The sequence below is a fragment of the Haemaphysalis longicornis genome, unplaced genomic scaffold (assembly GCF_048455015.1).
Source record: "Haemaphysalis longicornis isolate Haplotype H1 unplaced genomic scaffold, Haemaphysalis longicornis Haplotype H1 scaffold_3, whole genome shotgun sequence".
NCBI lineage: Eukaryota > Metazoa > Arthropoda > Arachnida > Ixodida > Ixodidae > Haemaphysalis > Haemaphysalis longicornis.
Window position 1 is genome coordinate 24,980,623 of NW_027526335.1, and position 19,300 is coordinate 24,999,922.

The 19,300-nt window shown below is 46.9% G+C and overlaps 1 long non-coding RNA gene across 1 annotated transcript; it reads left to right on the plus strand.

Annotated features, from left to right (window-relative positions):
- Positions 1-15,939: 15,939 nt before the first annotated feature.
- LOC144173197 (uncharacterized) lies at positions 15,940-17,544 on the plus strand. The gene is made up of 3 exons (XR_013323178.1): positions 15,940-16,078; positions 16,738-16,831; positions 17,292-17,544. It is a non-coding gene; the product is annotated as an uncharacterized LOC144173197 (long non-coding RNA).
- Positions 17,545-19,300: the final 1,756 nt, after the last annotated feature.

The window sequence follows — 19,300 nt, forward strand, 5'->3', positions numbered from 1 at the left end:
TCACGTTTAATGAGACGTCCACAGATTTTGCTGCAAGAAGTATGTCAGATTTTTATAGATCTGTGCGGAATATTCTTTTTTTTCAATTTTTCATTTTTTTAAACGAAAAAAAAAACCTGTTTTCTTCACGCCCCTCAAAATTTTATGAAAACTTACATGTCTAGGTAAAACGAGAGCTAAAAAAGAATGAAACAATACCAACTCGCCCCTTCCACAGTATTCCATGTTTTGTTTTATTAAAAGACCTCTTGTGTAGAACAATATCAGCCATGCGCGTCAGCATCATAGTACCAGGAGTAAATCTTGGCCGCGTCATATATTAAAGTATTTTTCCTGATTTCGTCAAAGCAAGCCATTCTTGTCCAGGTAAACCAGGCACTTGCATGAGATTATCTGAGTTTCCGCTTGAAAGCCCACTGACAGGCAGTGGGCTCCCGTGCATGATAATGTATGGGTGTCCTATCAAAATTAAGCGGTAGTACTTAAAGCATTGATTGGAAGCTTATGTACACTTCAATCTTTAATTTAGTAGTGGATTCAAGAGAGGAGGGGTAGCGCCATCCTCAGCGCCTCAGGTAGCGTCACTAGCAAGCTCACAGTGCCCGCTGTCTGTCCCCCTTGCCCCTGTGGCCATGCTTCAATTTATCCGCCTTATAACATCCAAGGGCGAGTAGGAAGATTGAGCCAGAGTACAAGATCGGCGCACAAAAGACCACAGAGCCATGTGCCAGGGTCATGCCAGGCATGGTCCCGGCAGGGGCAGCAAACGATAAAGAGGAAAATACAGACACGGGCTCCTCTCGAAAAAGAGGAGGAAGACGTGGCGCTCTCACCACAGATAGCATGCCAGCCCTTACCGTGAGTACAAACCTGTGAATACAGTATACCTTTCTTGCGCAGTTTCAGTTATAACATAATTACCAGAGAAACAGTAAAGGACACAAAAAAAAATTGGCTCCAATCCACGCTGGGAAGGTGGTTGGAAAGCAAAGCTTTCAACCACACCCACAACCCACAGCAATTGTCCATGCAACGTCACTTGAATTCACACACGTGGCTCTACAAAGGATGAAACCAGAGATTGATTGATTGAAAATATCTTTATTCAAAAGAAAAGAAAAAAAGAGGGAGGAAAGAAGGTGGCTATCCCAATTGCGGGATTCCACTGGCCTCCATCGCCGCCATGGCTCTCTCTACCAGCCATCGCTGGCAGGCAGGGTCATCGCTGCGCAGGGTGGCCTTCCACTGCTCCCTTGACGTGTTTGTGAGTGGGTGTACTGTTGGTATGTACTGGCATGTCCACACTGTGTGGTACGCGTCCGCCCTCTCCCGGCAGTGCGGGCAAAAAGGTGAATATAACGTGGGGTACCAGCAGTGTAATCTAGCCAGTGTGGGTAATGTGTCTGTCTGCAATCTCCTGAGAATGTGCTCTTCTTCATTACTGAGGCTTTTGTCCGCTGGTGGAAATGTTCTTCTGTTGAGTCTCAATATGCTCAAATATTCGGTGAAGGTAACGCTCACCATGTCTAAGGACGGGGCTTGGTACAAGGGGGCCGGGATAAGAAGACCTCGGGCTGTGGCATCTGCGGCCTCATTCACCTTGGGACCCGTGTGTCCTGGCGTCCATATATTCTGCCAGCCGTTACCTGGAATTCGTGGGGGCAGCATCCCGAACGCAGCAGCAGCGTCGGCCACGGCCGGGTTAGAGCGGCGGACGCCGCCGCTGTAGCCCGGCCGGGAGTCGGGAGAAAGAAAACGGAGAGAAGCGTGTTTCGAAGGGTGAGACAGCGGAACCTAGCCATCCTGATGTGCTAGCTTGGGGCTACACCACCGCGCGACACAAGCGCAGACACCGAAACACTTCGGGATGTGAGCTTAGTGATCCTATTTATACTGAGTTAAACTAGTTAGTTTAGTAAGTTTGAGGATTGCGAGAAAGCTGAGGGAACTTTTATAATCGCTATATATCAGAACCAGTTGCTACTTCTGCTTTTTGTAATACCTCTTAAAGGGACACTGAAGTGATATGTAAACATTGCGGGATTACTTGCGCAAATTGTAGTCCGGGGTCCCCAGGCCATGTTACGACCACTCTGGGCGCGTTTACGCGCTTTTATTTAGTAGAAAACTTAATTCGAAAATGCTGTCCTCCTCTCTTTACGCTCGCCCATTTTCTGCGGCGTTTTCGTGTGACGTCGAGAGGGGCCGAGCTCGCAATTGGCTGCGCTATCTGCACGGCTCCCCGGCCTTCAGACAGTCAGTCGGCCCAGCGTTTCGTCCGCCGGACGCCGACGGGTCGTCGCAATTCGTTCGCTCAGTTGAAACGAAGCCAGGACACGTTTGTGAATGGAAGAATGGGTCTTTCTTTACTTGGTTAGTTTGTACACTGTATCTAGCTCCAAGTCAAGGTCGCTTCACACAAGCCCTGCACAAGCGCACATGCGACGCTTCGCTGACTGGTACGCCCGTAGGAAAATATAAGGCCTCTTGAAGGCGGGAGAAGAGTCAGCGAAGTCAATATAGGTACTAAGGAAATAAAATCAACTGATATTTTTACCGTACAGCGTAAAAATAGGGTGCGGGAAGCACTTTTTTGCGCTGGGCGAACAAGCACAGCGGTCAGCAGCACGACTACGCATCTGCGAACGCTTTTCCGTCTACGAAATGCAATTGCTAGACGTGAGCTATTGTGGAAACTCGGGGGACGCTTACTGCACGAGCACAATACAACAAATAGCCACCTAAGCTGCTTGAAATGCCAAAACTAAATAAAAATGTAAACTTGTTGTACATATATACCTTATATTACCATGCTCGCCGCAGCCCGTCTCGTGGCCGAGTTGTCTAAGGCTGCATGTATGTCACCGCGGAGTATTTTGCGAGTCACGGGTTCGATTCTCCGCGGGTACGTGGGTTTTTTTTTTTTTTTTTTTGTAAGTTAACTTCTATGTTTTCTGCCGATGTTTTCTACATTGAGTTCACCTTTGTTTGGGCCGCAACGTTCATGGCTCCACGAACTAGTTCACAGAACGCACGCAGGCTGGCACTGGCGCGCTAGCGAGTTCTCGTTGGCGTGCTGTCCATAAGCACCGACTGCTTGCGGGCAGTGGGCACAGGCCAGAATGAAAAGACCCTTGGCCTGGTGCGAACACGCATTTTACGGTACAGGCATGAGTGAGGCAAGCTCCAAATAGGGGGGGAAAAGCCATGACATTTGTGCGTCTGCGGGAACGCGGAGGGCGTCCATGCACTGCGTAGGCCTCGGCTAGTGAATGCTACGATTTCAAGCCGTCCTGGAGGCTTATCTTTATGCATTTTTACAGCTGACAACATGGCAGAAACGCGGTACGATGATTACAGAGTTATTGAGAATGCCCATCCAACAACGCCACAGGTTGTGTTTTACAGAACCGAAACCGAAACTTGTTTGGTTGCTCACCTTGGGCATCGTCCAATCACGGTGCGGCTCCTCCAAACGTCACAGCTTTAGTTGGTGCGGCCGCCGCAAACCGCGCATGGTAGTTTTTCTTCTTCGGCGCTTTGTAAAATAATTACTGATTTGTCAACCGGATAAACGATGAAAAGTGGGCTAATTTGAGCCTGTCTACGCAGTGCAAGCAAAAACGGGAGCTCGACAAATTCACTTCAGTGTCCCTTTAAAACACAACCGAATTGGTATTTACCAATTAAGAAGACAGAGTCCCATTTGTGGCAATCGGTGCGCAAAAGGTAGCGTTTCTGTAGCGGCCAGATGTCTGTATGGGGTTTGTACATTTTGTTTTCCCACCCTGCAAACCAATCCTTAACGTATGTTTGCCGTGCGACTACTTAATTCCGTCGGGTGTGGGTTACCCTGGAGGTGCTGTCGAACAAGTTAATCAAGCCACGGCCGCCCGATGCCCGCTTCTTTTCTTACTGAAAGGGCTTTACTTAAATATTTCCCTCTTTTGCTGGGTTGCGAACCGGCGAAGCACTCCATTCTTGCGTGGGGCGACACGAGCAATCGTCCGCGGGGTGCACCCCCCCCCCCCCCCCCGCTACCGCATATATACTGTCGCTGGGTGCTCTCGCAATTTTATATTTACGCACCGGCCAATTTGGCAGACATTACATTTTCCACATGGTAGAGGTATCCTAAGACCACACCTGTTTTGCATACAACAAAACGCGTGAAGTGGTCCCCTTTGCAAGTCTTGTCATTTATCTTCCCATTTACAACAGCGCACATCGGTACAGTGCAGAATTAAAGCCGTTCCACTCGACGTGAAAGCTGTAGAAAGTGCAGAGCAGTGATTCGCCATAATGGGCTGTGGCGTGGCGCCATTATCCGCTAACTGCTACCACCCATCACGCTCTTCGCCACCCTCTCTCACTCCTCTCTTGATGAATTGAACGAAGGTTTGTCCAATGCAATTCAAATTTCCCGCCTTCGCGTTGCTCACGCGCCCCCTGCCTGGAACAGTGCGAACGGAAGTTCTGTTATTTTTCTGCTTGCTTTCATCTCGCACGTACCGGAGCCTTACTGCGCGGTTTGGAACGCGTCGTTTTTAGAGGCCACCTTTTCGCTTACTATCGTAAAAACCAACCCAACGGGCGTTTCTAACTAAATGTTCGCGGGGGCTTCCGGTTATTTACACAGGTTTTGCCCCAAATGCATCTGCAGTTTTCTTTGCTCTAAACAACGGAGAAATGTATGACAAGCGCCAACGGTTCAGGAGTTTCGGATGGTTATGACTAGAGTCACTAGACTAGTTATGACTATATAAACCGCTTGTTTTTCGAAGCCTCTGTTTGGGTTCGTTACACCGCTACGCCGTGGGGCTCTGTTTGGGTCCGTTACGGCGCTACGCCGCCTGATTGTTTTGGTAGCTAGGCAGCGCGGCAGCGAACGAGCTACGACGACCAGGAGGGGCTTTAAAGTGCTCTGCACTTAAAATGACTGAAACACCGCATTTTCCGGTGTTAATGACGTTAGCCCTCAAAGCAGAGTGTTAGGCCAAAACGGGCAAACACATATGAGTATGACTCGGGTATGTCCAACGTTGGGCTTAGCACCCATCTTTGTGGTCTAACGTCGTCAACCGGCACCAGAAAATGCGGTGTTTCATTCGTTTCAAGGTTGATGCATAGTAGAGGGAAGGGGCGATATGCATGCCCACACTTCTCCCTGTTATGCGTCAACCTTTGCGCAAGCGAGCTATACACTGGAAACTACAAGATATTTCACAGATGAGGCTTCACGAAACAGGCTTCGCAAAATGAGCGTCACGAATTTCCCGCGAAACCGGCAGAAGTAGGCTAAAAATTGAAGCAGTTCAACATAACGTGAAAGCTGTCGGAAGTGCAGAACAGTGATTCGCCAGAGAGGCTGTGTCACCATTATCCGCTTATTGGTACCACCGCTCACTCTACCCCCCCCCACCCCCCCCCCCCCCCTCCCGTCTCACTCCTCTGTTCATGAATTGAACAGAGGTTTGTCCAACGCAATTCAAATTTCCCGCTTTCGAAATGCTTGCACGCCTTTGAAGGACACGGGCCTGTCTTAATGATTGTAGAGACATTACTACAGTGCAGTGCCTTTAGTTCGCCAATTTTATCAGTGTACCGCCTTAGTTTTGTGCATTTTCTGGTTTTGTGTGCGTCCTTTGTACCGCCTTTGTAGTTGCCTGGTCACGCATTGCGTTTTTCCTAATTTTCTTCCTCTCATTTTATCCTTTATTATATACCGCTGTCCTTTCTTTCCCTTTCGTCTCCCTCCCCCCCTCCCCCCCCTGAGTAGGGTAGCCAACCGGACAGTATCCTGGTTAACCTCCCTGCCTTTCCTGTACTGTTCCTTCCTTCCTTCCTTCCCTCTGCCTGGAACAGTACGAGCGGGAGTTCTGTTCTTTTTTTGCTTGCTTTCATCTCACACGCCGTTTCACTGCGTGTGAGATGAAAGAAAGCACAATCACGCGCAGTTTTAAAGCCTTACCGCGCAGTTTTGTACGCGTATCTTCAACGACCACTTTTTTCGCTTGCTATCGTAAAAACCAAACCGACGAGCGCTCCTAACTAAATGAACGCGGGGGCTGTCGGTTAATTACACATATTTTGCCTATGTACATGCAGTTTTTTTTTTTTTTCGCGCTAAATAATGGGGAGATGTATAACCAGAAGCTCAGGAGTTTTGAACGGTTATGACTATATAAACCGCTTGTTTTTCGAAGCTTCTGTGTTACGCCGTTACACCATGAGGCTCTGTTTGGGCCCGTTATGTCGCTACTTCTCCTGATTCAGCGGTGGCTATACAGGGTGTTGCGACGATAATTGGAACACTTTAAAAACATTTCCTGAGCGAACCGCCGCTCTGTTCGTGCTCAAACCTGCCACGAAGGTCGCATTTTGTGGTCTATTGTGTTTGATACCGGGAACAACGGTGGTACTTACCTGTGTATTCTGAAAATAAATAAAAACGATTTTCGCCTATGGGAAAATGGCGGCTGATTTCGGCCTGCGAGCCAGCGCAAGTTGATGTTGGAACGACGGAACCACCTGCAGAGTGAAACGCGTGTATGGGATTCTCGTACGGAGCCAAATAGTGCAGCAGACTATCAGAAAATGCACCTAGAAATGAGCTAGCAGACGATGAGAAAACCCGGTTTTCGGGCTCGCACGTCCAAATCAGCCGCCATTTTCCCATAGGCGAAAATCGTTTTTATTTATTTTCAGGATAAAAAGGTAAGTACCGTCGTTGTTCCCGGTGTCAAACAAAATAGACCACAAAATGCGACCTTCGTGGCAAGTGTGAGCGCGAACAGAGCGGCGGTTCGCTCAGGAAAAATTTTTGAAGTGTTCCAATCACCGTCGCAACACACTGTATCGTGACCGTGAACGAGCTACGACTACAAGGCAAGACCCTAAAGAGCTCTGCTATTACAGTAACAGTATTTTCGCTCTAAAACTCTGAGAGCACCTAAGCACTTCTGAGAAGTTGTGGGTGCAAAAGCAGCAATGTCCCATTGAACGCCACACTTGCGCCTCGCGAACCACGGCGCGATGCGCGCTGAAATGAAACCATACTCCGCTGCATCAACATACAGCGTGCCTCGATCAATGGGGCACTTTGCTGTTAATTCACGGGCTCGTTGCGCCCTCCCAAAGAAGGGCGCAACAAGCCCGTGCATTAACAACAAAATACGCCATTGATCGAGGCACGCTGTATGTTGATGCAGCGGAGTATCGTCACGTGGATGCTTTTGCCCTGGCAGTCATCCACTCACCCGATTCTCCCCCACTCACGGTCCTCATTCGAACCTGCCACCCTCAAGTGGCGGAAGAGGCGGCGATAGCACTTGCACTCACACATAGGCCAACACCCCGATTCATATTCTCAGATTCGAAAACGGTCGTTCTAAACTATGCGAGAGGCCAGATCTCGCCTCAGGCCCACCAAATTCTTAATCAAGAACCACCTACTGATCATGTAGAATTGATCTGTTTCCCTGCCCACACGGGTATTGGAGGAAATGAAGAGGCACACACCGCAGCCCGCGCTCTCGTCTCCCGGGCCTGTGATGCCAGCACTGCCTCCCCTGGAGCCAGATCAGCCCGTAATAGTTTACTCACGTTCAGAGACATCACGGAACATTACCGCCTCTCCCGCAGCAAATCCTTCCGCCCACCCATCCCTATCAGTGGAAGAGGAACGCCTTTGGCGTCAGCTTCAAACTTAATTCCTCCCCTGCTTTTAGCCATACTTCACCACATTCACCCCTCACTGTATCGCACAAGAGTCTGTCAGCACTGCGGAGAACGGGCTACATTACATCATCGTATGTGGGCCGACAAATCTGACCCCTTTCCTCTCATCACCTCCGTTGACTAGTGGGAAGCAGCGTTGGGTAGCTCAAACCTTGATATCCAGAAGTCACTCACGGATCGGGCAGCCACAGTCGCCGATACTGTACGGTCTTCGACCACCAATCTGCGCTAACCCTTAGATAAATAAAATGTTCTCTCTCTCTCTCTCTCTCTCTCTCTCTCTCTCTCTCTCTCTCTCTCTCTCTCTCTCCTCTCTCTCTCTCTCTCTCTCTCTCTCTCTCTCTCTCTCTCTCTCTCTATCTATCTCTATCTCTCTATCTATCTATCTATCTATCTATCTATCTATCTATCTATCTATCTATCTATCTATCTATCTATCTATCTATCTATCTATCTCTTCCACGTGACTCTGTGCATGCCCGCGTGATGTACTTCTTACTGTTTTAATTCTTGAAGCCCGCTCTATAGAGTGCGTCGCGTCCTTTGGGAGCGATCTTTTTGTGCGTGTGTTTTGATTTTTTTCCCCTGAGGCACGAACTATGAAACGCGTCGCAGCCAATGTGCACGTAGGAGTTACTACAGACGCTGGACTCAATGTATAGGCCTGCTTTCTCGCTCAGTGGGCGAATTAGTACTTTCTCATTAAAACGTAACTCGTACATCCCGTTTCCCGAATTGGTTGTCGTCGGAGCGGAGCTTCTACAGTGCCCAGGCTGCGCCATAGTAAAATGCCGCTTGCTTACCGGTTTTGGAAACCGTCTCACCTATTGGCCCCTCCCCCCCCCCCTTTCCCCGTCGTCAAGACCTCGCCTGGTTATCCAAAACAAGGCTTCAGGTCCCAGCTTTACATTCACGAAAGCCACACCTCGGGTCAGTAGCTACGGAGATGTCTTTTCACACTCGAAGTGGCAACTGCTTTTTAGGCTTGCCTTATCAACGGGCGTCGAAATCAGGCAATGAGAGAAGCGGGTCAGGACATCCGGGCGTCTGCCCGGGATGCTTTCCTGCGCACCGTGCGTGAGTCCCGTGAAGACCTTGCACGCGCATCCTGCCATTGTATCCGCTTAGGCTTGATAACGCTGCTTTTGCCTGTACGAGGTTCATTGTCTCCCAGTTGAAATGTCGCCAGCCGATAACTCGGCGTGGTTTTTACAGCCATCCGCGATTTGAAAAACAGGCGCACGGCTTGGGGTGGGAAGTCCAGATAACCCTTACACGTGTTCGCTTTTGTTTCGGAGCGGTTGAAGGAAAAGTTGCTGGAAGCCGAAGATTTGTGCGTGCAGACCACACTGGGTATTATTTACGTAGTTATATGTATACGCATTACCTTCAGTCAAATGTATACAGGAGTTAGGCGATAATTGGTGCCCATGCATTTCTAAAATACTATTGACCGTTCAAACTTCAAACATTGATTTTTAATTTCTTTTTCTCCGAAGGTAAGGGGTGGCTGTGCAATATAGGCTTCGGCGAATCCTGCGAACCCCATTCGACCATTTCAAATGCAAGGAATGTAAAGGCGAGCACTGTGGCCAGAAGGAATGGCAGGCTGTTGCTATCTGGCTGTTGCTGTTGCTATTCAGGGAAAGGCCTGCGCCTTCTGGAATGTTGGGCCGCTATTGAACTGCCTAGGTCATGTAATAATAATAATAATAATAATAATAATAATAATAATTTATTTACCCCTAAGGGCCCCTTACGTGATATTACATAGGGGGCCCGGGGGGGGGGGGGGGGCGAACAAGCATACACAAAGGCAATTGCAGACCAAGAACATAAAGTAGGATACAATTCAATAATTGGGATTACAGGGCAATAATAATAGTAATAATAATAATAATAATAATAATAATAATAACAATAATCAATCAATCAATCAATCAATCATTTATTTGCGTGCCCAGGAACAGCCGGGGGGGCCTTTGTGCTGGCGCACGGAAACAGAAACACACGAAACATAATGTACACATCTCTCAAATACAAAATAAAATACAAAATACAAAAAAAACGAAAGGATAGCTTATGTTGAAGTTACGGAATGAAAGTCATTTAAGTGCATGAACTCAAGGATCAAAGACAAATGCAGAATAAGAAAAGTTGGCAGTTACGCCAATACAAACTCACAGACATGTTTGCGAAACAGAGTAGGGCAATCATTAAATATATCAAGGTAATCCGAGTACTGATTGTACGTGCATTGCAGTCGGAACACAGGGCACAAGCCACGCAGACAATTGGGGTTGCAAAAGGTATCATGTTTCCTGGTCCACTTTTGCGGCACATAAAGACGAACATGTTGTAGCAGCTCACCACAAGACACTATGCCATGCATAATTTTAAAGAGGAAGAGAATATCAGCCTTGTTCCGCCTGGAAGTTAAGCATGATAGCGTCAATGAAGAGGGCGATCCAGGGTTATAATTACTACTATCGCCAAAGCGATGGTTGAAGATAGATATGAACTTATTTTGGACCCTTTCTACAAGCTTACGGTTTGTTTTGCTCGTGCTGTTCCAGACAACAGATGCATATTCAAGCTGAGGACGACATATAGTGGTGTAGAGCTTGAGAAGAGAAATCGGCTCCTTGAACCCCTTGGACACGCGACAGACAACGCCAAGCGATCGAAGAGCTCTACGAGTAATTACCTGAATATGTGGAGAGAAGCTCAGTTTACTGTCGAAAGTGACGCCTAGGTCATTAACCTCTACCACACGTGGGAGTAATTCACCATTGATGTTATAGGGAAACAAGATGTTGTGTATGTCATTACCTTAGTTTTAGATGTATTAATGAGGAGTTTGTTGCATGAGCACCAATGCGAGAAGGACGAGATTGCTCTCTGGAGAGCTGAACAGCTGGCAGAGTTGGAAACAGATTTAAATATTTTTACATCATCGGCATATAAAAGAAAATTACAATCATTAAATATTGTCGCGACATCATTTATAAAGATTGAGAAGAGAAGTGGCCCGAGAACTGAGCCCTGAGGGACACCACTGGTGACCTCATAGGAAAGAGAAGACTGTCCATTTACATGCACGAAACATGACCTATCACATAGATAATTGCATATCAGAGATATCAGGGATGGTTGTATATCAAGCTCAGATAGTTTTTTGGCTAAGAGCTCGTGGCAGACGACATCAAAAGCCTTGCTTAAATCAAAGTAGACTACATCAAGTTGACCTCTCCCTTGCACAGCTTCCGAAGCATGCAGCATGAAGTTGACGAGATTGGTAGTGGTCGATCGGCCCCCGAAAAAACCATGCTGTTCAGGTATTAATGTGGTATTTATACTGAATGTGAGTAGTTTATGCAGTATTGACTCAAACAATTTAGAAGCAGCACATAGAATAGATATCGGTCGGTAGTTCGTGGGGTCCAATTTTGAACCTGTCTTAAATACAGGAACAACCCTTGCATTCTTCCATCGAGCGGGGAACTTGCCAGACTTGAGAGAAGTTTGAAATATACACGTCAATACTGGAACTAGGATATCACCAAACGCTTTCAGTAAGGCAGAAGGAATGCCGTCAGGGCCGCATGAAAATGACGATTTCAATTGTTTCAGAGCTTTCAAAACGAGACTTTCCGAAACCAACACTTATGAGTTTTTACAGTAACCTAGAGATTGTGGAGGGGGGCAAGCTGCACTGTTGTTGCCATAAGTGGAACGTAATTGTCACGCAAAGGCATTGGCAACGTCCGATATGCTCTCTCCTCGTTCATCGATGAGGTTAATGTTCCCAGGTGAATTTTTACATGTTTGAGAACGGACGTGGCCCCAGAAAGCTTTTGCATTGCGTGTTGCATCAGCCTCAACCGCGGCAATGTAATTCGACCTATCGCGCCTAACCAGACATTTACAAAGAGATCTGAGTTGACGAAACTCATTCTGCCACCTTTCCTGCCCCGTTTTCTTAGCTTGCTTGTGCGCTCGATTTTTCCTCCCCAAAGCTCGTTTAAGTTTGTTTAATCAATCAATCAATCAATCAACCTTTATTTTTGGTGCCCAGGAACAACCCTAGGGTCTTGGTACTGGTACACCATATACAAGCATTCATAAAAACAAACTAAAATCAAGGCAACACAACACAGAAAACCATATATATGAAAGAAACAATAAGGTAAAATAGTTACAGAGATCCCAGAATGCAAAACAGCAAAAAAAAAAGGAAGCCTAGTGTTAGAAGCCATGACACCCGGCCAGCAAAAACGTTGAAGGCACGTGAAACATTGAAAATACACAAGCAAATACTCAATGAACATGACGGAGATAGATTATACACATAAAACAAAGGTTTTGTAACAAAATGTTAGGAAGTTTCAAAATGTAAAAATGAAGTTCAGCATTACAAGCACTGACACTTAAACCGACAGAAATTCAAGCAACACAAAATCAGGAAAAGTGAAAAACAAACAAGCAAGATGATGATTTGCATAAAATAAATATGGAACAGAAATACGGCACATAAATGACATAAAGGCACTTAAGCTACAACAGTTTTCAATTCATTAGAGAACAAAGACAAAGAGCTCTGGAATATATCAAGACGATCGGAATATTCATTATATGCACATTGTATTCTGCAGATGGACGAGCGTCGTCTACTTAAAGCATCTGTTCTGAAAGTTCGAAATCTTCGGAAAAGTTTGTTCGGCAAGTTGACATTGATAAGTGCAACCAAGTCATCACACAAAATATCACCATGAAGAAGTTTATAAAGAAAGATAATGTCAGCTCTCATTCGTCGACACCAAAGGGAAGGAATACTTTTGAGACAAGACATGCTGCCGTTTGCGTCTTCTTGTACATGACGGAAACGGTGCCTAAAGATAGAAAGGAACTTATTTTGAACCCTTTCGATGCGGTCACTATTGCACTTGCAAGTTCCATTCCAGACAACAGACCCGTATTCAAGAAGAGGTAAGCAGAGAGCCGAATACAACTTTAAGAAAGGAAGCGGACCTTTAAACTCTCTAGAATACCTGCAAACAGCACCCAGACAACGAAGAGACCGACGGGTAATTTGTGCAATGTGGGAAGCGAAAGTCAGAGGAGAATCAAGAAGTACTCCCAAGTCCCGACTTCCGGTCACCCTCGGCAGTGCAGTGCTTGCTATTTTATAGGAGTATTGCAGCTGTTGAGTTTTCCTACTATAGGAAACAACTTTAGTTTTTAAGGGGTTCAAAATTAAGTCGTTTTTGGTGCACCAACGATGGAATGACACGATATCAGCCTGAAGAGAATTACAGTCCTGAACATTACGCACTTCTCTTAAGATTTTTATATCATCAGCATACAACAAAAAAGATGAATTTTGAATGGCAGAAGCAACATCGTTAATGAAAATGGAAAAAAGAAGGGGGCCCAGAACGGAGCCCTGGGGTACACCACTTGTTGCTTTGTATCTAAATGATGTTTGACCGTTAACACTTACATAGCAATATCGCTCCTGGAGATAGCAACGTATAAGATCCACTAAAGAAGCGTGAACATCTAACAGAATGAGCTTGGCAAGCAATAACGAGTGGTTGACTACATCAAAGGCCTTGCTCATGTCACAGTAGACCGCATCAAGCTGGCTTCTACCAACGACTGCTGGGACAGCCTGCTCCATGAAGCATGCGAGGTTTGTGGAAGTTGAGCGACCACGCATGAAGCCATGTTGATTAGGAATGAGGACGTGTTTAAGTGAGAAAGACAAGACCACATGAAGAGATAACTCGAATATTTTAGAGGCAGAACAAAGGAGTGACACTGGCCTATAGTTCATGGGGTCAGTTTTTGAGCCTAACTTGAAAACAGGGAATACACGAGAAATTTTCCATGAGCGAGGGTACGTGCCAGACCGGAGACAGTTATTAAATATTGAGGTGAACACAGGAACGAATATATTTGCATACGTTTTTAGAATTGCAGCAGGAATACCATCTGGCCCAGAAGACAACGAGGGCTTTAGCCTCTTGATGCTGGTCCGCACGATGTTCTCATCCAATTGGAAACAAGCGGAGTTACCGTCCTGGTGACAAGAGACGCTGCCGTCATCACTACCACCGCTAAGCCCAAACAAAGAAGAAAACTGACGAGCAAAGCAGTCGGCCGCATCTGCAACCTCATCGCCGTTGGAATCCAGAAGACGAATAGATTCTTTCGTTGTACTAGATCTAGAATGAATGTATTTCCAGAAGGCACCCGGCTGATGAGTTGCTTTAGCTTCAACTGACGCCAGGTACAAAGCATGATCACGCTTGTGCAATATTTTACATAGGGCACGTAGGCGCCGGAACTCCTGAGCGAACTGATTCGCACCAGAGCGCTTCATCTTTCTGTGCGCACGTTCTTTGAGCTTCAGGGCATCCCGCAATTCAGAAGAAAACCAGTGTGGGAACTTGAACTTCTTTGGTAAATATTGCGGGATGTATTTCTTCATACCCAAAAGCACAATCTCAGTAAAACGGTCAACTTGTTCATTGACATCAGAGAGGTCAATGACTGTTGACCAAGGGGCAGCAGAAAAGTAGCCATACAGCCCAACGTAATCTCCCCGGGCGAAAGCGTAGCGAGGTTGCGCATTGCTTGAAATTACAGAACGGTGGAGTATTGTAGGAAGGCAACAGGAAATAGAAAGAGGAGGATGATATTTGTCGGGTATTACTAAAGCACAATCAGAACGCGACACACTAACACCATCGAAGTTTGAAAAGCACAGGTCCAGAATGTTTCCACTGCAGTTTTTGATGTGATTACGCTGTGCCATGGAAGTGAAAGACGAAAAATCTAGTAACCTATTACCCTTCTGTTGAAAGGGGTGGTTGTAGTGGGAACAGGTGAGGTGGCTCCACTGAACGCCAGGAGCGTTAAAATCTCCAAGGAGGAGGACCTTGAGGTCGCAATGAGTAGTGAGCACCTGTTCAATGGAGGAGACTAACTTATTGAACGCGTCAGGAACTACATCAGGAGGAACGTAAAAAACACCAACTAGAAGTTTTTCAGTTTTAGAGATATGAATTTCGACCCATACTCACCTGCGTTTTCAATATCGCTACGTAGCACACACGGGAGAGATTTGTTAACTGCGAGAAGTACCCCGCCCCCCTTTTGTTTGCATCCCGTTAAGGCACGATCATTACGATATACATGGTAATTTTGAGGAAAATAATCACTGGATAGAATATCAGGGCACAACCAAGTTTCAGATATAGCTATTAACGGAAAGCAAGATGCCAGAACATTACCAAAAAATTCAGTCGCCTTAGTTCAAAGACCTCGCACATTCTGATAAAAAACATCTAAACTACTCATTATTCTTTTTCTGATGTGTTGCGTTCAGAGCTGTGAAGCATGCCTTCGCGAAACATGCCTCGAAACTCCTTAAAGAGGCAGTCTTTCGGCCAAACAGCGGGGTCATGCAAGCGCTCGAAAAACTCTTCACTGACGGAAATATAAAAGGATGCGTACGTGTCATATTTAGTCTTCAGTCGTCGGCAGTTCAAGGGCGAGACACCTAAGGTTGTCAGATGGGCATTAAGACTAGCAGAGGTCGTGGACGGAGAAAGCTTTGAAACGAACATTCCTTTGGGGCGCTTCGGCTGCGGAACGACGACCAGTCCACATGTGTCCGATGCACCTACACATGTCCGGCTTCGACGCTTCTTCTCAGCAGTAGGGGGGAGACAGTCAAGCACAGGCGCAGAATGCACCGGGGAAAGTTGGGACGGAGTAGGAGGCAGTGCAGGAGGAGCCGAAGACACCGACTGCAGCGGAGCAGACGTAGCCGAAGGCAACACTTCCTTGTTTACAGCTTGGGCAAAAGAAGGCTGCCCTGAGCTGTGACGCACTCCTTCCGGCAACGCGGCGGGGTGGTGAAGTAGTTGGGCACGCAGGGAGCACACCTCGGCTCGCAAGGCGGCAACTACCTGCGCATAATGGGCGCGGTCACCCTCCCTAGGGTGCCTCGATGCGCGCCCGCTCCGCTGAGGGTGGCGCCACTCTTTGAAGGGGTCGGTGCCGCCAAGACCGGTTCTCGGGAGGCGCCGCCGCCATTTTCTTGCATCGCGCCGCCGCCGACTCCCGCGCTAGGCGCGCGAAAAGCGGCGCTCTTCACAAAGTTTTCTGCAGAATGCCTGAGTGCTGCGTTCCCCAGTTTTCTAACAGCGCTAAAAATGTCTGGAGGGTGTTTTCGTTTGCTATAGACCAAAAAAGGCGGCTTCTGTGGCCGGTGAAGATCAAGCGGGACAAGTGGCAGCCGACGAACCACTCCTGCATATGCAGTGTAGGTACCTGGCTTCTCAGCAGTGCCAAATCCATTTGGGGCTATTGTCAGCTTGTCTGTGTCGCTGTTTCTAGATAGCAGACGTACGGTTTTATATGTTTATGTTGGAGGTTTCGTCACGCTTTTGCGGCCTTTTTATATTTGATTGATGCAAACGGACGTGGCCTCTTAATTAAAGCGGGGGTCCGAATAAAACGTGTGGCACTTTGCACCTTCAGTCATTTCACTTTGTATCACAAAATAAGGCGCTCGTTGTAAGAAGGTGTGCGACCTTTCTTAGTCCCGAAGCGTCATCCCAGCGCATCATGCTTACTTTACCAAAGCGCATTTTTGGCAGTCGGAATGATATATCCCGAAGCGTAAAACTGCATCCGACGCGTTATGCTCGTGTTTCTCCGCGTTGTCTCAACTTAAGGTCTGTTATAAGTCTGGTTGTGCGCAAAAAGTATGAGATTTAAGACATTTATTCTCGCTTATCATGCCATAAAAGAGCGCATGAAGGTGAAAAGAAATGTGTCAATTACACCTCTATTTTGTGAATCATGTGCGGATGTGAGCCGATATGCGTGGATGCTAGTTTGTTCGATTTGCGTGATTTCACGTCATTTATTTTTATTTCTCGAGAGAAAAGGCACCTATATTGACAATTTATCGTGCAGGCTCACTTGAAAGGATCCTGTTTAGAACAAAACCGAGCAGAAGGATGGAAGAAGCTGAAGCCAAATGCTATGCCAACGCCTTTCCCAATCAGAGGTAGGCATTTACCACTTGATTGACTGGGTGTTTTCGTGTAAGTGCGTACATTACTTAACAAATCGGTGGTGGCCGCTGGGAAATGTTCCATGGCATCTGAGCCGTCGGTCTGGCATGGTTCACTTATTTTGACTTTAACACGTTACGCATGCATGCAAGTATGTATATGTATCGATGCTGCTTCTCCTGCTCTTATCGGGAGTCACTTCCACCTATTCAACTGTAATGTCGATCAGCCCACGCAACAACGTTAACCTCACGCATCCACTTAATCCATTTCCACCGGAAAAGGCACAATCGCTCGCCCTGGTTAATTATGACAAGTGTAAATGCTGAGATGCCAGTCATGCAGTGTTCCCGCTTTGTTCTTTGTCTTGATTTCCCGTTCCCCTGATTACCACGCTTTCCCTGAACTTTCTGCTTAATTTCATCATTGGTTTGCAAATCGTTCTGCTTCCAGTTGCTCCAAAGCAGCGAAAGCCACCCAGAGACAGAACGCAGCCTGAGCCCACATCCAACAATGAAGAGGTGGACAACCCCGCTGAAGAACCTCACGCATAATCAGAGACGGCGGAAATGCTCCCCGAGTCAACTCAAACGGTATCACAAGAGACGTCATCGGAAAACCTCCAATTCAACAGCCCAGGTGTTGAAGCTTTGAATGTCGGAATTCCAAACTCGGCAAATAAAACTCTCACAGCTAATGAGACACACAGGGATTGTGCCGAGTTGAAAAAGCAGTTGGTAGACCTGGAAAAAGATATACCGTATTTCAAGAACATCACACACATGCTAAGAACGCAATTCAAAACCTCAAGAAGCAAGTTCGAAAGCATTCTAGCGTAATCATCATTACCTGTATTATAACTGCAGTGAAGTGTGTTTGTATCATTTTGCACATAATGTATTAGGTAACAGCAGTGGAGTATGTTGTTCATCATTTTGTACAAAATGTATTTTTGCTTCAAGGTATTAAATGACTATTCCTACTTCCGTGTAAGCCTTTATGTTTAGATTTCAGACCAAGGACGCTAATAAGATTCTCGCCGCGGCGGCCGCTTTTCTGATGGAGACAATACAAAACGCCCGTGTGTTCGAGATTTCGGCGCATGTTAAAGACCCCTAGGTGGTCAAAATTAATCCGGAGCCCTCCACAACGGCGCTCCTCATCGCCTATTTAGCGAAGGCGCGTTAAACCTCATCAATCAATCAATCAATCAATCAATCAATCAATCAATCAATCAATCAATCAATCAATCAATCAATCAATCAATAATGTTTCGATTGCACAGTGCATGCATGAAACAGTTTGCCGCCAGGCAATCCTATATATCTAAGTACCGCATAATAGTTTCAGTGGCCATAAGCGTGCCGGACATTCCTACTTGAATATCTAGCAGTTCCCTTCCTTCGTGTACTTCGCCTACTTTCTGCTATGTTTATATGTAAACGCAACGACAGCAAGTGCACGGCGCCGGTATTACAACGATGGCGAGAAGTTGCCCGCCGTGTCAACTATCGTAAAAAAAAGACAGGCTTTCACCATACCTTCGCTAATCATCTCAAAATAGAGAATCCTCCACCAAAACCTTACTCTTCTGTTCATGTACCATAAAAAGTAAAAGTAATGTATATCAAAAGTAAAGCCAAATCAAGCCCACACTGTTAGCAAGACCAGCACTATCAAGGCGCGTCACGCAGCAAACGCGCGCCCCGCGTCCAGCGGATGCAAGAAAATGGCGGTCGCGCTAGCAGACGACGCGGTTGTCCTCACCCTCAGCGGAGCGGGCGCGCATCGAGGCACCCTAACCCTCCCTCCACTGACGGAGCCGGTCGAAAGCCTGCGCGTTTTCCCGGCGTAGGAGGTCGTTGTCCTCCCGCAGCCGGGCCACTTGGTCGCTGAGGAAAGAAATGCCGTCCAGCGCGTCGATGAGGAGTGCGCGAAGACCGGAAGCTTCCCCTCCAAGGTCAACCGGTTGGGACGGCGGCGGCGGGGCTTTCTTGACGACTGCCGGCGAGTCCCGTCGAAGGGAGGAGGAAGGAGCCCTGCTTGCGGACGGGCCGATGTCGTCGTTGGCTACGCTAGGCCTAGCCGCCACCTCAGCCGTTTCACAAATATTACACTTGAACGGCCGAGCACCAGACCTCAGGAGCTGAAGCTCAGCGTCCGGCCATACAACACACTTCGCGTGCACGCGTTTTTTACAGGAAATACAGCGGAAAAACTTTTGCTTACCGACAGCACAATTCAAAGTGGCGTAAAAATGTAAAAAAGCAACTGGTTACACAACTAATACACAGATATTACGACGGTGCGCTTGTCAAATCAGTTTCGAGTAACGTTTTAAACTTTGGAGTATTACGTTTAAACTTTAGAGTATTATGCTAATTATGCTAATACGTTAATATATTACTAATAAGTTAATTTCCATCCGTACAAGTGATGGGGAGGTGTAAGTCAAAACGTTG